Source organism: Protopterus annectens, chromosome 2.part0 (genome assembly GCF_019279795.1).
Source record: "Protopterus annectens isolate FY-2018-M chromosome 2.part0, PAN1.0, whole genome shotgun sequence".
In the NCBI taxonomy this organism is placed as follows: Eukaryota; Metazoa; Chordata; order Ceratodontiformes; family Protopteridae; genus Protopterus; species Protopterus annectens.
The window spans coordinates 870,889,558-870,903,133 of NC_056728.1; the positions used below are offsets into that span (position 1 = coordinate 870,889,558).

At 45.0% G+C, this 13,576-nt stretch overlaps 1 protein-coding gene across 1 annotated transcript in view; it reads left to right on the top strand.

Annotated features, from left to right (window-relative positions):
* Positions 1 to 13,576, top strand: part of EARS2 (glutamyl-tRNA synthetase 2, mitochondrial) — a 470,754-nt gene that overhangs the window by 106,874 nt on the left and 350,304 nt on the right. The gene's annotated exons all lie outside the window — the stretch shown is intronic.

A 13,576-nucleotide genomic window follows, 5' to 3' on the forward strand; every position in this document is an offset into this window, starting at 1 on the left:
TGATGTTCTTCGTGTTTCACTGTTGCAGTCATCACATTTGGGTTACCTGCTTGCAGTAGCCCTCAGTCAGCCTGATTGTCAAAGTCTTGGGTCCTGCGTCAGTTGCCGTCTCATCTTCCATGATGTCTGGTAGTCAGAGGTATAAAGCATGCAGCCGACACCATTACATCAGTCTTTCTTACCGATGTCAGTAAAAGTCAATAATTGTATTTCTTGTGGAAAGCAAATACTTCATAAAGATTATCATTCGTACTGTATTCCTTGCCTAGGCCCTGACCACAACGTACCTCGCTGTCGGTTTTGTGCCTTATTTAAACAACAAACTATTCATTGTCTGTATATTTACGCTTCTAAATATTTTGGTACTCGGTTCAATTATCCAGATATGGCTTTGGTAAGCCACCCGACTACTGACATTCCAAAAAAACGCAAAGATAAAGACAGAGACAGGCCGCCTAGGTCCAAAGCTGCCGATGAGGCTTCTCCTAAGCTAGTCGCCAGTTTGCTGGTACTCAGTGAGGCGCTTTCGCAACCTCTGATACCCACTACTTCAGATTTGCAGGCCTCTACTGAGACCCATTCAGAGTCCAGTATGCTGCGAGATGTTTCAGCTGTGGAACCTGCGGATGTCGCTACCTTGGATGGGTCCGGAGCCGCTGTGCAGGCACTGGCTTCTGAGGGTGTATTCAGACCTACTGACTTGCATATTAAACCGACGCCATCTTCTTCTTCAAGGCCTAAAACTCGATCCATGCCTAGAAAACTGATGCCCAGACTGCATGGTCAGGCCTCTATGCCTAAAAAACAAATGGTAAGAATGGCTGAAGACCTTATTACTTCAATCAGGGGAAGCCAGCCTTCCCCCTCTAAGAGACCTAGGACTGAATTTGCTTATTATTCTTCTGATCAGGATTCTGAAATTTCTCTCTCCTCTGATGACCAGGATTTACCCTTTTCTACCTATGAGGATTCTGATGCAGAGGACTCTGTTCCCTCTGCTTCCCCTCCAGAGGATATCTTTTGGTGAAACCCTGCATACTCTTAGGGAGCATTTCCGCTGGACAAGCCAAGATTACTCTGATTCTAAAAAGAGGCTTGGGGATTTCTTACTCCTGCCCCAACACAGGCCTTTAGCTATCCCCCCTGTAGCGGACATTGTTGATGATGCCTTTTTGGAGTCTAGCTTGGCCCCTGACTCCTTACCTCCTGCTCCAAGAAAACCAGATAGATATTACAGGGTTCCTGACTCTCACAAGTTCCTCTTTAAAAATCCTACTGCGGATCCTGAGACCATTTCACAGGGACCCAAGGACATTAAGGCTACTACTGCAAAAAATCCTACCCCCTCTGATAGAGATTTCAGGGTACTGGATAGATGGGGTAAGAAGGTATACACTTCTGCAACCTTGGCCATTAGGGCCTTAAACTGCCAGTTTCATATGTTAAAGTATATCAGCAGCATATTATTGGATTGCTTAAACAGAAAATTATGTTGATTCCTGACTGTGCTGAAAATAAGGATTTCACGGATTTAATGCATTATGCTGAACAAGTTGGAAAACATACTTTGCAATGTGGTTTTGATTCACTAGAGGCATCTTACAGGGCTGCTATCACTGGGACTGTACTTAGAAGGCATGCTTGGCTTAAGGAGCAATCTTTACCAGATCATGTTAAAGCTAAATTGCTGGATGCTCCCTTAAACAAGGACCACCTGTTTGGCAACAAAGCAGAAGAAGTACTTAAAAAGATGGAGGAAAAAGCTAAATCTATGCAAACTGTTAAATATTTCCTGCAAGTACAGCCTCCAAGATTTAGTAGGCATTGGCCCTCTAAGAACTGGTCCTTTCCTGCTTCTTCCAGGCCTTCTCAATCCAAACTCAGAACCACCAGAATGCTCAGGCTTCAGTCCCAAGGTACACACAGGACTAAGCAGTGGGGGGGGGCTCCCATTTCCAAAGCAGGGAGTAGTAAGACTCCCCCCTATGGTAAACTGTCTCAGTGACTTAACTTTGAAACTTCCAAGCCCTTCTCAACTGACTGCTCCTTTAGGGGGAAAGATTGCTCTGCAGGCAAAAAACTGGGAACTCATTACCCAGGACAAATGGGTTTTAAATATAGTTTCCCAAAGATACAGATTCCACTTCCACACTTTACCAACCCCAAACAGTTGGCCAGATCTACCCCTAAATCAGTGGGCAGAGGCTCAAAAGCAAGTTCTCTCTCTCAAGTATAAGGGCTATTCAAACTGTCCCAGAAGAGGAAAGGGGACAAGGGTTCTACTCAAGACTTTTCCTGTTGCCCAGAAAAGACAACTCCTGGCATCCTATCCTGGATCTCTCTGTCCTAAACACTTTTTTGGTGATCCCAAAATTCAAAATGCTAACTCTTCACCAGTTACTTCCTATGCTAGGCAAGGATTCCTGGTTGGCAACACTGGATTTAAAGGAAGCCTACCCCCGCACATCCCAATCAGGGAATCTTGCAGAAAATACCTATGCTTCAAGGCAGGCTTCATGCACTATCAGTTCTCTGCACTGCCCTTTGGCTTATCTGCTGCATCCAGGGTATTCACAAAGTGCCTAGCTCTAGTCATTGCATTTTGCAGGGAAAGAAGTATTCAAATATACCCATACCTGGACGATTGTCTAATTCAGGCAGAAAGCCAGGACATACTAAATTCAGGCAGAAAGCCAGGACGTACTATTGAATCATCTGGCGTTTGTACAAAAAGTGCTAACTTCTCTGGGGTACACCATAAACAAAAAGAAATCACATCTGGTACCCTGCCGACAAATCGTATTCCTGGGAGCAAGCTTGAACACAACTTCCCAGATGGCTTTCCTCACGCCAGAGAAACAAGTTCATTTGACAGCTACTTCCAACTAATGGCCACAAAGACCCTGCTTATCTGCAAGACAAATACTGCAAGCCTTGGGGCTCATGGCCTCCTGCATTGTCCTAATTCCATATGCAAGACTGCATATGAGGAAACTACAATGGTATCTAAAAAGCTTATGGTGTCAACACTCTCAGGATCTAGAAGCAATGATTCCTATCATACCTTGCCTACAGTCAGAGTTCCTTTGGTGGTTAGAGGCCTGCCACCAAAACAAGGGGCTGCCTTTCACTGTACCCCCTGCCACCCAAACCCTAACAACAGACGCATCAGACTATGCATGGGGGGGGGGGGCTCACTTGGCAGGGAAGTGCATTCAGGGCAAATGGAACCCAAGTCAAATGCACCTGCATATCAATAAAAAAAAATGTTAGCTGTACAGAATGCTCTGACAGCCTTCAAGGACCACATTCTTCCAGGGCAATTAATGGAAAAAGATGGACAACACCACTGTTATGTGGTACATAAACAATCAGGGGGAACCCACTCATACCCTCTCTGCAGACTAGCCATGGCTCTGTGGAACACAGCCTTGAGCTACCAAGTGCCCCTAAGGCTCAGTTCCTGCCAGGAAAGCTAAATACACTGGCAGACGATCTAAGCAGAAATTTCATGGACCCACATGAGTGGAAACTGGAACCAAAGACATTCAACATGTTGATAAACAAATGGGGAAGCCCAGAGATAGAGCTGTTTGCCTCCCCCCAGAACTGCCAATTGGACAAATTCTGCACAAGGACTCCCCACAAACAAGCTTGGAAAATGGATGCCCTGTCCTTCACCTGGAAAAATTTATCAGTTTATGCCTTTCCTCCTCTGCCTCGCCTCTCCAAGGTACTACTAAAGATCAAACAGGACAAACCAAGGATGGTACTGATTGCACCAGACTGGCCACGCCAACACTGGTACCCCCTCTTACTCAGTGTGTCACTGTTGGCACCATGGCACCTGCCTCAGACCCCTACCCTGCTGTCCCAAGAGAAGGGCCAGATTCTGCACCCTTGGCTTCAAACCCTGAACCTGGCAGCCTGGCTAATTACCTGATCTCTCCATTACCATCCCTCAGTAAACAAGTGTTGGATGTCATTCTGGAGGCAGGGAGGCCTAGTACTAGAAAAGTTTATGCTGAAAAATGGAAAAGATTCTGTTCCTGGAACCAAACTCAAGGGATGGGCACAGCAGCACCCAATTTACCTCAGATTCTTCAATACTTAACAGAGATGCTTCACAAGGGCCTTTTCTTTTCCTCTATCAAAATTCATGCCTCAGCCATTTCAGCGCATTACAACACAGAACCACCCCTCTTCTTTCATCCACTGCTGTAGCAGTTCTTAAGAGGGGCCAAAAGCCAAAAACTTAAGACCACCCAAGAGAGCCCCTACTCCAGCATGGGACCTTAACTTTGTATTGGAAAAACTTACTCTTCCTCCTTTTGAGCCAGCTGCATATGCAGATTTGAAATTCCTTTCTTGGAAAACAGCCTTCCTTTTTAGCCATCACTTCAGCAAGAAGGGTGTCTGAATTACAGGCCATTATGGTAGTGGAGCCTTTCATCATCTTCCATGTGGACAGGGTGTCCCTCAGGACCAATCTCTCTTTCATGCCCAAGGTAGTATCCGGTGTGGCTCTTAATCAGTCCTTTCATTTGCCGACCTTCTTTTCTAATCCGCAGAACAAAGGGGAATGGATACTGCACTCCTTAGATGTGCACAGACAACTTAGATTTTACTTGGACAGGACTAAACCTCTCAGGAAATCTGAACAGCTGCTGGTGGCATTTGCTGCAGGGGCATAGGGGAAGGCCATTTCAAAGCAAACCATTTCTAAATGGATAGGCCATTGCATTCATTTCTGTTGTAAGCACCATGGAAAACCTATCCCACAGGGGATAAGACCACATTCAACCAGGGCTGCATCTACCTCTACAGCCTTTCTCAGAGGTCTCCCTACCAGGGACATCCTAGAAGCTGCTACCTGGAGTTCTGTACATACTTTCATCAAGCATTACCATTTGACAATTTTCTCTAAATCCAGAGTTGGTTTTGCCACTGCAGTCTTGCAGGGCCTTATAGCTGGTCCTAATGCTATCCAAATTCCTCCTCCCATCCTTAGCTTTGGGAATCCACCCAAATGTGATGACTGCAATAGTGAAACGAGAATAACATTTCATAACATAACAGTTGTGTACACTTACCATAAATGTAGATGTTCGAGCGTATTCACTCTTGCCGTCCTGGTTACCCTCCTTCCTTCCCCCTGACTTCTTTTGGCTATACTTCTATTCCTTTTTACTATGCTTAAAAGCTTTTTGGTGTATTTGCTTTTTTGATGGAGGTATAACCTTGTATGTATATATATATATATATATATATATATATATATATATATATATATAAAACTCTTATATAAATCTATATATATATAAAATTGCTTCCCATTAGGGAGGCACCTGACATCTGGGGCAAGAAAAACTGATGTAATGGCGTCAGCTGCATGCTTTATACCCCTGACTACCTGAGGTCATGGAAGATGAGACAGCAACCAACACAGGACCCAAGACTTTGATAATCAGGCCAGCTGAAAGCTACTGCAAGCAGATAACTGAAATGTGATGACTGCAACAGTGAATACACTCGAACATCTACATTTATGGTAAGTGTACACAACTGTACTTTTTAATTCGCTCTTCAACCTGTGGGACATGGATGAGGGATGGATCTGTCTCTGCTGCATTTTCCAGCATTAGATCTGAGCTCCAAGCTCCTCCCCTACCCATAATGCTCCTGACTCCTTCCTCCCCTCAGATCTCGTTTGCCGCACGTATCACTAGCGTCATGGTCTGTTGCTCCAGGCTTTTGGTGACTGAAATTTGTATTTTAATTCTTTTTAAATCTATCCTATCTTCTTTTCCACCCTTTCACTTTCCTGTGTCCTTGCGCTCAGGTGTTGGTCCTTAGTTTAAAAAAAAAATATTCCCGTTTCCCTGTTTTCTCTCTCCCCCTCTTTCAGTGTGTGCGTGAGAGTGCTTGTGGTTCCCCTTCTTCCTCTACCATGGCTGAGACACCAAAACCAGGGTTCTGGAAGTGCACAGTGTGTGGCCATAAGCTTCCCCCCTCTGATGGCCACATTCTCTGTGTGGTCTGTTTAGGGGTCCTGTACCTGGATTCCTGCTGTTCGATCTGTGAGGGGTTCAACCCCCGTGCGTTGATTGACAGGAGGAATAAGCTGATCCTCAAGGGCCTCCTCCCTTCTCTGACCACCGAGGCCCCAGCTGCATCTTCAGCTTCTTTCTTCACCCTGGCCTCTGGGACTCAACCTCCCAACAAGAGGACCAGGGGAAGTGAAGAAGTGTAAACACTGAGACCGGGATTGGCCTAGGAAGCGGTCCCCCAACTGCACTTCCTTTGCCAAGCCCCCAGTGAAATCTCTTCCAGCTTGGGCTCCCCTCGGCTCCGTTCTCCTTGCTTCTCCCTGGAACTGTAGTCTGTCATGGAGAACACCAACTTGGAGGAAGGGGAGGGTTCCCCTCGGTCACCCCCAGATGATGTATCCTTTGGAGACATCATGGAGATCCTTTGCCAGCGTGAATGGTGGTCTGCCCAAAAACCCAACCCTGACGAGTCAGTGTTCCTTTAGGCATTTGGTGCAGGACCCTCTACCTCCTGGGTGTCCCCTCCTACGTATCCCTTGGTGGATCTCATTACATCTTAGGTGTGGATGGAGCCCGACACAGTGGACCTTATCCTCAAACACCCTGATAAAATCCTCAGTGTCCCATCAGACAAAATGCACTGGTCAAAGGAATCCCCAGTCGATCCCATGCTGGTGGCAGCAGCCACCAAGAAGGAGCTCACTCAGGAGAGCTCCATGTTCCATCCGCCGGACCGAAAGTATAGGACCCTGGACCATTTTGGGAAGCTGGTCTATGCTTCTGTAACATTCTCTGTATGTGCACTGAACTAAATGGTACACCTGATCAGGCTTCAGCGAGACCTGGTTAAGGAGGTCACTGAGTCTACTTCAGGATCTATGTCGGCAGAGGAAATGAAGATTTTTTCCTCCTGGGTGGCCACCCTCACCTCCATCTCCAACTCCTCTGTGCGGCTCCTATCCCACACTATCGAAGGCACCGCTAGAGCAGCCAGGGCAGGTGTTGCCATCAGGTGTCACGCCTAGCTCCGACTCTGTGCCTTTTCAGAGCGCTTTAAGGCATGTTTTACAAATGTCCTGTACGATGGTTCCAATCTCTTTGAAAAGACAGTATGTGACACATTAGTCCAGAGCAGGAAGGACGGGAAGACCTTGTCTTCCATTGGAACCTGCTTCTCAACCCCTCTACGAACCTTTTCCAGGAATCAGTGAAGGGTGAAGAAGATGTGGTTCCGGAAACCTCAGGTTTATTTCTAAGACTCTCAGGATTCACTTTCCCCCAGGGGCAGAGCGGGACTTGACAGACGCTGCCCTCGCGGTGGGGGGGGGGGTCCGAGAAACAAAGGGTCTTGGGATTCCTTCTCGGAGAGGCCCGTGCAACAGCCCTGAAGTGTTGCCCAGCTGGTTGTCTTTGGAGGCAGTCAGGGGGTCGACTCTCGCTGCACCCAACAGCCTTGGGAGTCTGTTACAGGTGATCGTTGGGTGTTGCAAATCATATCCCAAGGATATTCAATTCCCTTTACTCAAATGCCACTCCTTCCCAAACACCTCCCGGACATTCCACCCACAGAAAGGGAGGATGCAGCAGTGGAAATCCCCAAGCTGCTCAAAAAGCTAGTCATCCAGTCCGTCCCCCAGACCAGTCCGGATTAGGCATCTATTCCAGGTTCTTTTTAGTGCCAAAGTAAATGGGGGACTTAAGACCAATCCTGGATCTTTCAACCCTAAACCTGTCAGTTTTCCAAGACGAAATACGAAATTCTGGATGGTTACACTTCAATCTATCCTCCCCTTCCTGCAGGAGAATGACTGGATGTGCTCTAGCTTTAGCTACCCTTTGGTCTTACCACAGCCCTCAGGGTATTCACCAAAGTGATGGCGGTGGTAGCATTACCTGTGGCTGCAGGGTTTCCAGATATTTCCCTACCTGGAAGATTGGCTCCTTTCTGCTCCATCCAGGCATCGATTCTGCCAAGCCAGGGATTTATTCTCCAGACCGCCCACCAGTTGGGTATCACCATAAATCTCAACAAGTCCCTATTGAACCCAGTTCAAGTTCTGGATATTATTGGAGAGTGGTTAGACACCATTCAGACCAAGGTTTTTCTAACTCCAGACAGACTTCAATCCCTCAAGCATCATGTCTTGTGCATTCTTCAAGCTCATTTTCTCCCAGCGGCATCTATTCTATGAGCATTGGGGTCCATGGCGGCCACGATCACCCTCATTCCCATGACTCGGTTGCACATGAGGGTGCTCCAGTGGACTCTAGTGGTCCAGTGGTCATTGCTAAATATACCGTTATCCCATCCCAGTCGCTTGTCTCACGCCTGCAGGGATTCTCTTCTTTGGTGGATTCAATCCCCTGTCCTTCATCAGGGTCACCTGTTTATTCTTCCTACCCTGCTGACCATTGTGACCATGGACACCTCCCTATTCAGTTGGGGGGCATTGCTTGGGAAGGACGGTCCAAGGCACGTGGTCTTCCCTGGAGACCCAGTTGCATATCAGCATTCTGGAGATGAGGGCAGTGCTATTGGCGTTGCAAGCTCTTCATACTAATCTTCCCCTAGGGACGATTGCCATCTAGACAGACAACATGTATAACAAACAGTGGGGAACCAGGCCTTATCCCTTTTGTCGTGAAGCCACGAGAGTGTGGGACTGAGCGATCTCCACCGGTCATTTTCTGGTGGCAGTGCATATTCCAGGGAGGTCCAGCATTCTAGTGGACAGGCTCAGTAGGTCTCTCCTGATGCCTTATGAGTGGTTTCTGAATCCTTTAGTAGCGAAACAGATCATTCTAAAGTGGGGGTTGCCTTGCTGTGATCTGTTTGCCTCTCCTTCCAACGCGAAGTGCAGCGAGTTTTTTGCTCAGAACCCCCAACTGGTGGGGGCCCCCTGAGACGCTGTGGTTCATGCTTGACTCTCCAGTCTTCTGCATGCTTATTCTCCATTTCCCCTGATTTCAAAGTTCCTTCAGAAAGCTCAACGGTTGGGGAGCTCGTTCATCCTCATTGCTCCATTCTGGCCTCTCTGTGGCCTCATGTAGTGTGTCCTCCCTGGATGTTGGATCCAGTTCCAGATTTGATTTCTCATCCCTCAGGGATTCCACACCCAGATCTGGCCAATCTGAAGCTTACTGCTTGGTTGCTGCAGTTCTTATGATAGTTAGGACTCCCGGGCTATCTTCTCTGGTTAAGAAGATATAGGTAACGGCTCATAAATTTTCCACTAGGAAGGTTTATTCTAGTTAGTGCAAACATTTTTCGATTTGGGTGTCTCAACATGTCTTGGATCTCTTTACTGCCTCACTTCCTGCTATCTTACAGTTTCTGGGAGGTATTTTTCAACAGGGTGCCAGCTTTTCTGTGGTTAAAGTTCAACTGGCAGCTATATCTAACTTCCATGTAGGAGATAATGCGGCTTCTCTGGCTTCTTCTAAGCTTTGTAAAGCCTTTTTGAAAGGTACCTTTCTGCTTAGGCTGCCAATCAAGGATCCAGCATTGCCTTGGGATCTTACTCTGGACCTTCAAGCCTTAGTTTCTTTCCCCTTTGGACCTGCAGCTTTGGTGGATCTGCAGTTCTTGTCTTGGAAGACAGCCTTCCTGATTGCCATTACTTCAGCCAAAAGAGTGTCGGAGCTCCAAGCCTTATCGGTTAAGCCTCCTTATATGGTCTTCCATAGACACAGGGTGTCCTTACGCACTAATCCTTCTTTCCTTCCAAAAGTGGCTTCGGAATCAAACATTAATCAGGTAATCAATCTCCCTGTTTTCTTTCCGAATTTTCAGAATAAGGGAGAGTATAAATTGCACCTCTTGGATGTTCATAGGCAATTACATTTTTACTTGCACAGAACAAAGCCCTTTCATAAGTCTGATCAATTCTTTGTTTCCTATTCTAAGCCCTTTTTAGGGAAACCGGTATCAAAGGTCTGTTGGATCTCTGAGTGCATAGTTTTAGCATATTCAGCCAAATGATTGTCTCTGCCAAGTCAAGGCGCACTCTGCTAGGTCTATGGATACTTCAGCTGCCTTTTGGTCCAGAGATTCTTTGGATGACATTTGTTCTGCGGCTACTTGTGTAGCTTCGCATACTTTCATCTCCCACTACAAGCTGGATCTTCTATCCAGAAGCAGGGCTTCCTTTGGCTCTGCTGTGCTCTGGAATATCTTTCCATGAGAGCCTCCCAGAAATGTGGTAGCTGGGGACTTTGTCCCACAGGTTGAAGAGCAAATGAAAACAACAACTTTAGATAAGTTATGTACGCACCATAATATTCCGTCTGAGTTGTTGCTTTTCTGGCCGGAAGAGACATAGCCTTTTCTTTGGCATAATTTGTGCTTTCCTGTGGTGCTGCCTGGGTATTTTTGGCCAAGGGGTAAGGCCTTGAGTCAGATTTGGATGCTACGGTTGGCAGCAAACTCGATCTAGGGGAGGAGAGAGTCAGAGGCATTATAGGTAGGAGAGGAGATTGGAACTCAAATCCAATGCTGAAAAATGCAGCCGAGTCAGATCCGTTCCTGATCCGTGTCCCACAGGTTGAAGAAAAATGAAAAGCAACAACTCAGATGGAACGTTATGGTGAGTATACATAACTTCTTTTTCTTCATATTTAACAATTTCTGTCTCACATACCTGCAAATCCATTATTTATTTAATTATATTTGTTAACTGGGTGGGTTGGTGAAGCTGAAGACCCATTTCAGCTATGATTCTAACAAAAAGAAAGTTGTCCAGATTATGTAGAATAGTGGGTGCCATATAAGTTTGTACACTGTATACGTATTGTGTGCAGTCGTACAGATATTAAGGCTCGATAAACTGTAAATGCAGTTACTATGAAGTAGTCACACAGATGTCTGGTAGGATAGCTAACCAGACTGAATGAAGTGTAATATTAACTAGCAATTGCCGGAATCCTGTTTATATTTCTTTATTTGTTTACTGGGAAAGTCCGACTGGACACAGGTCCTTTTTCAGCAGAGGCCTAGGGAGAAAAGCTCCATGAGTAACAGTAAATTTGCATGCACACTTTACAATAATCAAAAAGTATAAAGTAAGCAAAATGTAGTATACATAAGAACATGCAAATTTGTTACATCTTGACAACAAAACCTTAGGCTTTGAACATAGCTAGTACTATTTGTAGGTATGAGTTATGTCAAGATATAAGGTTAAGAGAGGTCAGTAGCAACAAAGGATTAAACACTGGGGGGGGGGTTGGATATGTTTTGGGTATACTTTGATGTATCAGAGCACACATGAGGGGTTAGTACAGGAACATAACCACTTATTTTTTTAGATAAGCTTTAAGTGATGGCTTAAAGTGGTTAGTGGATGAGATTCAGAGAATGAAGTTAGGAAGGGAGTTCCATATACGAGATATATAGTTGGAAAATAAAGATTCTCCTGCAGTGTTGTTGGCCTTGGAGACGGTGAGTAAGTTCTTTTTGTTAGAGCAAAGTGGTCTGCTGGAACTGTAAGGAAGGATGAGATTTTGTAGTTCAGGGGCTCTAGTTGGTTGTGTTACAATTTTGTGAGTTAGAGAGAATTGGTTGTAAAAATAATGTTGAGAAATTCAAGCCAGTCTAGTATCCTTAAAGCTGTACAATGATGTGTTCTATATGGCAGTCAGATGCAAACTTAGCAATTGTATTATAACATGCTTCTAGCTTAGATGTCGGTTTTCCTTAGATTAGTTAAAATTGGAGAGGCATATAGTAGAGTGGAGAGCAGATGGGTTTGTGCTAATGTAATTTTGGCCATTGTGGTCAGGAACCTTTTGTGCCTATATAAACTTCCAAGTTTCTTATGGACTTTTTTAATAGTTAGGGAGACATGCAAGTCAAATTTTAGGGTATTGTCTATTTCCAATCCAAGACGCTTTGTATGGGTTGTCGGGGAGATCACAGTGTTGTTTTTGGCTATTATGTTAAATGTTGGGCATGAGAAAGATGTCTTGCTAGGTTGGAAGAGTAGTAATTTAATTTTGTTTGGGTTCAGGATTAGATGGGCATTGGCTACCCACGTTTCAATAGAAGTGAAAGATTCCTGTGTTTGAGAATGAAGAGCTGATAGAGAAGTGGCAGCACAGATACGTGTTGAATCATCTGCCTACTGTATTATACAACCACGTGGAGTAGCTGTGTGTAGATTATTAGTAAAGAGGGTGAAAAGGAGAGGGCCCAAGATAGATCCTTGGGGGACACCAGTGGATAAAGGAAGGCATGGAGATAGGTCACCCTGCCATAGAACAGATTGTTGATGGCCAGATAAATAGTTATGAAACCATGCTGTGGCAGATGGTGAGAAGGATAGTTCAGTTAATACATCTATTAGTTTGGAATGGGAGACCATATCAAAAGCTTTTGATAAGTCTAGAAAGATGTCAGATACAAAGTTGTTGTTATTCCTGTGATGGTTTACAGTATTAGTGAAGGATAAGAGAGCTGTAGTGGTATCTGAAGGGCGAAACCCATGCTGAGTGTTTACGAGAAGGTTATTTGTTAGTAAGAATTTCATGACCTGGAGATGAATACACCTTTCGAGTATCTTAGAAAGAGGTGAAAGAATAGTATTTGGCCGATAGTTTGTCAGTTTTAGGTCCCCCTTCATGAAGTGGGATTACATGGGAAATTTTCCACAGTTGAGGGACCTTCTCTTATAATTGAGAAAAATCATATCACGAAACTAAACATGCAGCTTACAAGTAGTTATCAACCTAAAGGTTTAGGGTATTGCATAGTATGTGATGGGGACAGGAAATTGAAATGAGTGGTACTTAATGAGAAATCTGTGTTATTAACAGTAGTGGACTGAAAGCAGATACCAATGCTTTCAGAGAGTACTATGACTATTATGTTATAGAGGAAGGTTGTTAATATTGCATCACAGTGTAGGACTGAATGGAGTAGCCAGGTTTGAGTTAATGGTGGTCTGAAGGGACTGGTAAGGTTGAGCAATGTTAGCATGGTAAGTCTTCAGTTGTGGACGGTAGGACAGTACATCAGACAGTTTGGGTGTTAAGTGTAAGAGGAGCACTATGTCGTTGTGCATGACAGGGGGAGCTGGGCAGAGAGAAGGATCAAGCAAGAGTAAGAGGTGCACAGAGGTAGAGAATGGGGAAGAAGGAGGGAATGGCTGGTACTTGTTTTGCTTTCATTTACTAGTTTGGGAGGGAGAAAAGGGACTTACGCTTCAGGAAACAATTGCATTGGGCTTCTTTATTCTGTGAAGGAGGATCAACTTGACCAAGTATGCCCAGATTTATTCTCCTGTGTTATTTCTGACAACGATTACAGTATAATTATTGGCACTGTGAAGAAATAAGTGTGACCCACTAAAATCAGCAGTGAACTGTGAAAGGTATTTTTCCACATTTAAAAACATTTTTTTGCAGGGGGCTGCACTTTCATACCTCCTGCTACTTACATATAATTTATATATTCTATTTCTTAGGTCACTGTACTTCAGAGAAAAGGGAATTCTCCAGGATGTAGCAGTTTCAGACTTATTGTCCTA